General features: G+C 39.1%; 1 protein-coding gene across 7 annotated transcripts in view; it reads left to right on the top strand.

The window, feature by feature from the left end:
• Positions 1 to 9,857, top strand: part of TNRC6C (trinucleotide repeat containing adaptor 6C) — a 539,926-nt gene that overhangs the window by 418,818 nt on the left and 111,251 nt on the right. The window contains exon 1 of one of the 7 annotated variants that reach the window (XM_060764580.2): positions 50 to 1,574. The exons of the other annotated variants lie outside the window; for them this stretch is intronic. The gene's annotated coding sequence lies outside the window, so the exon portion shown is untranslated. Of the gene's footprint in view, positions 1 to 49; positions 1,575 to 9,857 lie in introns of those variants that run through there. 7 annotated transcript variants of the gene reach the window in all.

Here is a 9,857-nt window from a genome sequence, read left to right as displayed (position 1 = left end):
CGCTCCCCCTCCCTCCCTCCCTCCCTCGCGCTCCCTCCCGCCCTCCCTCCCTGTTGTGGTCTCGCGCTGCCTGCCTGGCGGGGCTCTTGTCAGTTAGCAACAAAATGGCTGCGGTGGCAGCAGCAGCAGCAGCTCTGCTCCTGAAGCGGAGGACGACGGAGGAAGCGGCGGCTGTGAGGAGGAACACTAGCAGCAGCAGCAGCAGTGGAGGGCCGGCCTGGCAGTCTCCCTGAGCCCATCCTGCCCCTCGCTTACCGTCCGAAGAGCCGTCCCTTGCTGCCGCCGCCGCCTGCCTGCCTCCCCCTCCCCTTTACCTCGTCCCCTCAGAGAGCCTCGCTTCCCTGCGGAGGGGAAGGAGAGCCGGCGGTGGTGGAGAGAAGCGAGGGAGGCGGATGGATGGGCGCTTCCTCGACCGCCTGATGAGAAACCCAGCAGCCGCGCCTGGATCGCCCCAAGGCCCCCCGATCCTGTGAGGAAGGGAGAGAAAGACTGGATTGCGCCCTTTTCTTCGGGATCCCCCAATGTCCGGTGCAGCTGGGTGGATCCCCAGGAGAGAGACCGCGAGGCCGCCGCCGCCTCCTCCTCCTCCTCAGCCAGCAGCACGAAGCTCTTCTCCTGGATCCTTTCCTAGGAAAGGCGCAGACCCGGGGCGTTTGTGGAGCCTTGCCTTCTGAGACCCTGCTTCTCCTCCCTGGATCTTCTCCTCAGAGAGACTGCAGGGACCCCCCCTTCCCCCTTTCTGTTCCTATTTCGAGACTCTGCTGGGCACTGTCTGGACGCCTGTGTGAGACTCTGCTGGACCCCTCCTGTAGCTCCTTTCCCCGTCGTTTTCTTCATTCTGCTTTTCCTAAGCTGGTCCCCGCCCCGCTCTTAAACTTTCGGATGGGTTCAGCTCTCTCCCCTTTAATTTGCACTTTTGAAAACGAGATCTCCAGATGCGCAGAAACTGAGACACTCCTGACGCATAGCCGTGTTCTGATCAACTACCAAGCCTAACCTTACCTTTTTATTTTCCACTCTTGCATCCCGACTGTAATTTTTTTCTTCTTCTTCTTCTGCAATCACATGCATTTAATTTTTTAAAATTTTGTGTGCAAAACTCCAGCTACAGACTCATAACTGTTAGTTTTGCTTCACTGGAAATAAATATATATATATATATAACCGTGTTTTAGAATTGGACCTGCATCTGCTGCACTTAAACTCCTCCTCTGGGCTGGAATCAGACTGGAGCTTTTAGCTCTTTTACTTGGATACTGTTGATTTCTTGTCTCGTTTCCCCAATCTTTCCCTTCACCTTTGTGGCAGGTTATTTTTGGTGATTTTTTAAAAAAATTGGAACGGGCATAAAATCTATAAATATATATATATTAAAAAAACAGACTTTCTTGGCCGTGTGAGATTTTTTTCATATTCATCGTTGAAAAATACGGGTACTTTTTGTAAGAAAAAAACATTAAGGAAAGGAGCACGCTAGTGAAACTCCCAGGCGTCAGACAAAATATTCGCTTGTTGTTTTTCAAGGAGATTGAGTGGAAAGCTGCCAAAGAGCCCCAGAAGAAAACGAAGCAAAGGTAAGAGGAGGGTCATTCCCTTCTCTTAAATTAGAAGCTGGGGGAAGACCTAAATTGTTCAATGCATGCAGCTCTCTGTCCAGATCAGGACCCCCTGCTATAATTATTCTTAGTATTATGCAGTATTGAAATATCCCGGGATGTGCTTTCCTATAACAACTCTATGTCCAAAGACTAGAATATCCTGGAATGATAGCATTTAGTGTTTTTGAAGAGTCTAAGGTTTCTTAGGACCCTTCCACACAGCCATATAACCTAGAATATCAAGGCAGAAAATCCCACAATATTTGCTTTGAACTGGAATATCTATATACACTGCCATATATTCCAGTTCAAAGCAGAAAATGTGGGATTTTATTCAGCTGTGTGGAAGGGGCCTTAGTTATAGCTTAGTGCTCAGTTCCAGTGGGTTTTTTTTTTAAAAAAATGCAAGACATCACAAATTTTGGAAGAGCATCAATGTTCAATTATATTAGTGAGTGCGTGCTGTTGATAGCATCTCTCAATACCATGTGATGTAATGTTTGGAAAATAATCATAATTAGCCTTGGTAATTTGTCTTGATTTAAGTGTGGCTGGGATGGAAAGGCAGATTGAATGTAACCAAGTGGACAAAACCTGAACTTCATCCTTGATTACTTTAAGAAGATGTCTGTACCTTTTCACAATATACTGTAGCTTTCACTGCCTTCATCATTTAGTTATTTACTAGAGTGTGATTAAAACAAGGCTAGCACATCACCCTTCATACTGAGAATGATTCTGCAAGGAGGACTCCTAAAGAATGTACACAAAAGTAAGATTTCAAATAAGACCAATTATGCCTATTCTCATGGAAGTTTAAGTGTTTGAAATCCCTTTACTTTCATTTGTCAGAGATTCAAGTTTCTTAGAAGTGCAATAGTTCATTCAAATAAGGTTATGTCTTCTTAAAATATAATTTATTTACTATGCCTCATTTAAATTATGAAAAATATTTATTGTAAAAATCATTTTAGTCTGGAATTTTGTAAAGACTTATTTGCTATTGTCCCTTTAAAGGAGGCATCTTGATTCTTGTAAAGCTTTTGTGTACAATAGCAAGCAAAGGGGTATTGATAAAGTACTCCTGCCTTGTTTTTCACATTATCTAGTTCATACCTGCTGAAATCAAGGACAAAAATTAAGTGTGCATGATGTATCAAAAATAGCCATTTATCACCTTTGTAGATGTTTTGTAAAGCTAACAAAATGTTGACACTGTCTTTAGTCTTGCTGCTCACTTGTGAACTATGATCTCAAAAAGGTATTAATATTTCTATGACAGCTACCAACATGCTGTATTAATACAGTTAGTAAAAACATGAATTGATGTAATTGTTACAACAGATTCGTTTTACAATATTTATATACACAATTTCTTTTCTGTGCAAATACTGCAGAAAGCTTTCACTAAACTTCAGAAAATATTTAGAAAATAGATTTTTTCAGGAAAGAGGAGAGTATTATATTTTTGCTCTTATATTTTAAAAGCCATTAGTTTTGTTGTTGTCATGTTTGGCTTGGCTTCTTGGTTATACATATTAATTGTAATTTTGAATGATTTAATAATAGTTTGTTGTGCTAGTAACAAGGCTGTGCCCACTTGGTTACCTGCCACGTGCATAGATTAATACATAAAGCCGATTGAGAAAGAAAAGAACATTATGAAAGAGATTTCTAGTCATGCAGTAACCAAAATAAGAATTCCTTCTTATTGTGAGTTGTTGTTTTCATAGTATAGATATGGTCAAGAATAAATTTGCTCAGGGAATAGGACATATAACACTATCCCTTTCAGTATGAATTTGAGAAACCCAAGTGGGTTACATTTTCCTCACTCCATTAATTCTTGTGTTATTCTGAAAGAGAAGGTGGGAGTGACTGACCAAGGCAAAGAGATGTTTGGGGGTATATCTCAATGAAAACATTTATTTACTCTCCTGGGTTAGCATCCATGAAAATGTGAATTGCATTTTAGGGATCATTGGAAAAAGGACTGGAAATAAAACTATTTCTATTGTAATGCTTTTATGGATCAATGGCATAGTCTGATTCACTACAGCGCAATAACAATATCCTGAAAGTGGAAAATATACGGAAAGGACAACCAAAGTAATCAGAGGACAGGTGTAGCTCTCCTTTGGGAGGCAATCTTTGGAGGGTTTTTTTTTTTTTTTTTTTGGAAATAGTATAGAGAGGCACAACGTATATATACCATTATGCATTAGGTAGAGAGAATGGTCAGACTTTTTCTCTTTGTCATAATAGTAAAACCTAGGGTTATCCACTGAAGCTGAGTGGTAAATTAAACAAATGCAAGTGCTACCTTGCACAGCATATTGGCAAACTCTAGAATTTGCTGCTGCAAAACATAGTGATATCTGCCAACATGAGTGGCTTTAAAATGGGACTAAGGCAGGTTCATGAAGAGGAAAGGTATCTTGCCATGACAAATGTATACAATTTCCTGGATCAGATATAGGCTACTTTTAAAAACTAATTGATGATAAAAATGGAATATAGCCATTTAATGCCTTATGCATGGGCTTCCTATAGACATCCATTTCACCACTGCGGGAAACTATAATTCCTAGACTAGATAGGCCATTAATGTGATGCTGGAAGGCTGTTCTTGTGTCAACACAACAAAGCCGTAAAACCTTTTAATAATATACTATCATAGATTGTGTTCATTCCCTCTCATAATTATATAAACTATTGCTCTCCCTTAGTTATTTTTCTGCATATTATAACAAAGATAGTACTATATTCTTTAGCACAGGGGTGCTCCATGGAGCCCTTGGGGCTCTGCGAGTGATAGCGAGGGTTCCGTGGTTCCACGCTGCTTCCTGCCTCCTCCTCTTTCCTCCTCCTGAGAAATGCAGGGAAATTAAAGTTCTGACCTGCAGGAAACAGCAGCAGCAGTGTTCTCCTGGGGCACAGACCACTCCACGCTCCCCCTCAATGCCTAGACTATTTTTCTTACCTCCCAGAACACCCCCCCCCCCCAATTGTGTTTTTACTGCATGGCAGAATGAAGTTGAACTGGATGGCCTCTGGGGTTTCTGGTATTACTACTACTACTACTACTACTACAAAGACTGGATGGCCATCTGTTGGGTGTGCTTTGATTGTGTTGTTCCTGCATGGCATCAAGGGTTTTGACTCGGCCATTGGGGTTTCTGTTGTTGTTGTTGTTATTATTACAAAGGCTGGGTGGCCATCTGTCAGGGGTGCTTTGATTGTGTTTTTTTCTGCATGGCAGAAGGGGGTTGGACTGGATGGCTCCTAGGGTCTTCCACTGAAATTCTGTTAAGTTTATGTTGGTCAAAATTATTCTTCATTTAAAGTATTGTACTGTACTTTTTTCTTTTCCTTTTTTTTTTTTAGCACTGTGTGAATTAGTTCACACAAACACTCCATCTATCTGCTACTGGACCGGCCCATGCCATATATATATATATATATATATGTATATGTATATGTATATGTATATGTATATGCATATATGTTATATATAATATCATATATAATCATTTCTTGGGGCTCCACGAGAAATGTTTGCTTCTAAAAGGGTTTACGAACCCCTGCTTTAGTGGAAAGAGCAGTAGGTCACCAATGACAGCTGTACTCTTAAGCCATCATCTCAAATAATGCATTCTTTCTGTTATTGAACTATCATGGCTTTGAGAAATGAAAAGATAGAAAATCTGTCCAATGGGAGGGATGAACCCCAAGGAAATGGGTCACATACTAAATTGTTGTTAAAACATATTAGTAAGGTATGCAGCTCAAACATTAAAATAAAGTATAATATTATTATTTTAAGATATCAAAAACTGATTTTGTTTATGAAAATAGTCATTCTAGGGAAGCAAAAACATTTCATTGTATTTCCCAGAACTACTATTTTTAAAATGCAAACAAATTCCCATAAGTAGAGAATTCAGCTTTATTTACAAGAGAAATAGTTGCTATAGTGATTTCTGGTTTTAGAATACTTGTAATCTAAAAATGTGGGCTTTAGAAAGTAATCTGCTAAAAGATCAAGATAAATGTGATATAGAATCTTGGTGATTTTAAAAAGATAAGGCTGTTGCAGGAGAGGCTGGGTGATACTTTAAAATTACATTTAGTTGCTCTGTGCAGCTGGTCGTGTTGAGATAAATATGCTCTTTTCCCAATGCTGTCATCTGGCAGCTTTCCAAAACAAGCTGAAGGAGGAGGTCAGGGGTGGGGCAGCCTTCTCCTCTGGCAAAAAGAAGGCTTTCAGATGGAAAGAATTGCTAGAGAAAGTCCTTCTGAGAATGCAGCAGACTTAAAGCTTAGCTTCCACCCCTTTTATAAGTAGGCAAGGAACATATGCAAATTCTGCCCCTTTTATAATCTATAACTGATTATGCTATGATTTCAGACACATTATGCTATTATGCTGATTTCAGACACAAGTCTTTAAAATGTTTAAATTGATACATTCCCAAATCCTCATAATTGTGCCATATGAAAGATAGTAGATTAATCATTAAAAATCTGTACCAGATTCATAATTGACACTTTTTAGATTGCTTGGCTTGTGATGCTTCAGCAGTGTTGTGGATGGAAGTTTTCAAAGTTAAAACCGAGAATACTGGATTTTAACTTTAATGTCACACCCTGGAGCAAATGTTGGACACCACCCGCCCCCAACTCATGCTCCCTAGGAAGGAGTCCATCAGTCCATTTTAGCACTAGGGATGAATGAAGGGAAACCTATGTGACTAATGCTTCTGCAGTCTAGCCAGTTTAGTATCAGTTGATGCCTTCTGGTGATAATGCCTAAAAACTTTCAGTAGTTTTATGAAAATATTGTCCAAGCCCTAGAGAATTTTAAAACCCAAGGTATTTTCCTGATTTATCATATGTTCTGGATGGAATTATAAATTTGGCTCTCAATTCTGCAAAATCTCCAAAGGGGGTAAATATGATGACTTGTGGGGAGTAATGAGTCACACATACTGTTATATCTCACAGCTCGAACAAAAATTAAAAGATTTCATTGATTTTTTTCAGAATTTGCTTTAAAGTTTATTGCTAAGGGCAGGAATCCAAAGAAACCCAGTGTTCTTCTACACATATGGGGGGATGTTTATTTTGGGTGGTATGTTTTGGTTCATTGAGTGGTACTGTTCTGGAGGCCCCATCGTTTCTGTGGTGTGTACAGAGATCCACTGTGGCAAGGAAGCTGAAAAGCTCCCATGTATGCAGAATTCTACATGACCACTTTGAATTTTGACCAAGATTTTCACTGTAAACACTCTTCCATAAATATGCATGGTGCCTTCAGCGACCAGTATTGTTCTCCACTCATACACTTATATTTTATAAGCATTTTTTGAACATGAGTTCTCATTGACTCATGTTAAGCCTGCTGTAATTGTAAGCTATTTTGTTTTGGGTTTTTTTTCCTGTGGAAGGCTATTATGACCAGTGTCAAGTGTCAGCATTTGACAGCTAGTTATTATATTTTTATTTTCTCTCTGCTTCTGGAAAACTGTGAATGTTCTTTTGGATATGGCTTTTGTATCATAAGAAAAGATATAATCCTTATACAAACTTTCACCTATGAATCACAAAGAATCCGAAGCAGTGAAGTCTGGTTACCAGAGTCTCTCTTATTATTTTTTTTACAGCTGTGGAGGGCTTAAGAGAGTGAAAGCAGTATCTGTGCAACAGAAGTGATGTTTTATGGCTGGCTGCCCAGATTGTCTGGCTTTGCACACAGCTCTGTGGTTTGCCTTTGGAGGGCTAGAGAGGTGGAATGTATTGTTAATAAACAGCTTTATCTCCTCAGAATTGCTTTTCTCTGATTTGAAATGGGACCTTTCTTTCAATCCATATCTAATTTCATTTCAGATTATTTTTTACACAGTAAAAATTTAGTGTTGGATTAAATTCTTTCTTAACAAATGGCTTAGCTGGTGCTGCTCATTATTCAGGCTGTAAACATCTTGGAAGAAAGACTGCTCTAAAAATGTCCTTAGTTCCCCCCCCCCCCCAAATTAAGAGATTGGGTTGCTTTGAGAAGCCTTAAATGTAATGCCCTCTTATGCTGCTCTAATGTTATAATTGCCACTTTGTAGCATAAAAGGATAACGGGGGGGGGGGGGGAGTAACCCTTTCTTTCCCACCTGTCTTGCTTGTGTGGTATAGGACAGTCAAGGAAAACCATGTGTTGACATACTGATATTTTTGTATGGGGGGATTTTTCAAGACTAAGAAGGCAAATATGTTTTTCAGTGCATCTATACCACAGGTCCTCAAATTTTTTAAGCACAGGGCTGGTTCACAGTCCCTCAGGCTGTTGAAGGGGTCAGATTATAGTTTGAAAAAAAACATGGACAAATTCCTGTGTACACTGCACACAACTTTTTTGTAATGCAAAAAAGTAATGAAAGAACAATACATTATTTAAAATGAAGAACAATTTTAACTAACATAAACTTACTAGTATTTCACTGGGACACATGGGCCTGCTTTTGACTGATGAGATAGTCAAGATAATTAGGATTGTTGCTCTTGTGTGTCTTCAAGCCATTTCAGACTTAGAACAACCCTAAGTCTAAAGTTTAGGGTGGGGTCCAGGTAAATGTCCTTGAAGGGACACATCTGGCTCACGGGCCTTAGTTTGGGGACCCCTGATCTATACAGTTTGACTCTTAACTGCTATGACTCAGTGCTGTGGAATCCTGGAAGGATTGAGCCGTGGCAGTTAAAACAATGTCAAACTGCCTTAATCCTACCATGTAGTTGCACTCTTCCTAGCTGTAGTTAATTGACAGAAAACACAGTTGACCTTCGACTCTTAGTCCTACTCTGGCTCCTAAGCCTTGTACTTTGAAATTCTTGGAGGGAATAGGTCTTCAACTTCTAAAAACTCTCTTTTAACTCCTGAAGAGAAATTTGGGAATAACAAAGCCTTATTACAATAGGGGATTACTGCTTTGGTATATGAATTTTCAGGTACATGAAAGTGGTATTCTAAGACTGGTGCATTTGGAGGGATGGGGAGTGTGTGTATGGATGTACAAACCAAAATGCAACAAAAATGTAAAACTGCACTGGGTGCGATGTTTTTGTTTTAAAAATAGAGAATGTATGCTGGTTGTAGCATATTTTGATTACTCTGTATTAATGTTTTTGTATTATAGCCTTTTTAAAGTTACATTTTAAAAGGAACAGACAATATTCTGAATATTTCTGCTTGCCTATGACCTTTTCAGTTTTGATTTTTTTCTTTTAAATGTGTGAAAAGTAAATGTACTGGAATGTTCTGTGTAAAGCGTGCAACTTAGTTTTCATTGTCTGTTTTCCTAAATGCACGTGCAGGAATAATAATGGCTGGTATTCATAGTCATGTGCAAGGATTGTCTCTCAAATGCTAGCACTGCATTCGATGGGTGAGGACTGGTTTGTTGGTGGTTAGATCTGCTTTTGGAGCAAGTAAATTGGAGACTGCAGTATTTTTGGCTTTGATAGTTTATTAACATTCTTAGAGGGTAGCAGTGTGATTCAAATGAACATTATCTTGTAACAGTGGGATTTAAATCATGTAGGCTAAATCCAACTGTTGTTGAATAAAGTACACATGTTGAATCAGTGGGATTTATTTAAGAGTTGGCTCAACATCCATCACTTAATGTAGTGGGTTTCTCTTTGTTGGGACTAGATTTAGGTGATATGAATTCTATAGAGTTTTCTTAAGCAATGAATACTCAGAAGTGGCTTTTTCTAGTTCTTTCCTCTGAAACATAGTCTATGAGGCCTAGTATTTGTTTGTAGTCTCCCATACAAGTACTAACTAGAGTTCACCCTTCTCAGGATCTGGTGCCTTTATAGAATCATAGAGTTGGAAGAGACCATAAAGGCAATCCAAGGCTGCATCTCTGTTGTCCAATGAAGCCTGGCAATATTGTTAAATTTCAATTGAAATATTAAGATTTCTGGGCTTTTTATATTGCTGATAACATTCATATTAACAGTATGCACCTTTGAGGTGAAATGGTATGCAAGTTCTTAACATAATTTGCCAATCTCAGGATTAAATCAATATATAAATTATTCTGTCTTCAGTGTAAAGTATGTGATGCTAAAATAGCATGATACACTTGTTGCGATGTGCCTTCAAATAATTTCTGACTTATGGTGGCCCTAAGGCAAACCTATCACAGGAGAGGTTAATTTTTGGGGTCAGAATTTTTTCTTACAGGTTTTTTCTTACTTCAT

The sequence above is a fragment of the Anolis sagrei genome, chromosome 2, assembly GCF_037176765.1.
Source record: "Anolis sagrei isolate rAnoSag1 chromosome 2, rAnoSag1.mat, whole genome shotgun sequence".
In the NCBI taxonomy this organism is placed as follows: domain Eukaryota; kingdom Metazoa; phylum Chordata; class Lepidosauria; order Squamata; family Dactyloidae; genus Anolis; species Anolis sagrei.
This window is presented reverse-complemented; position numbering and strand designations above follow the sequence as displayed.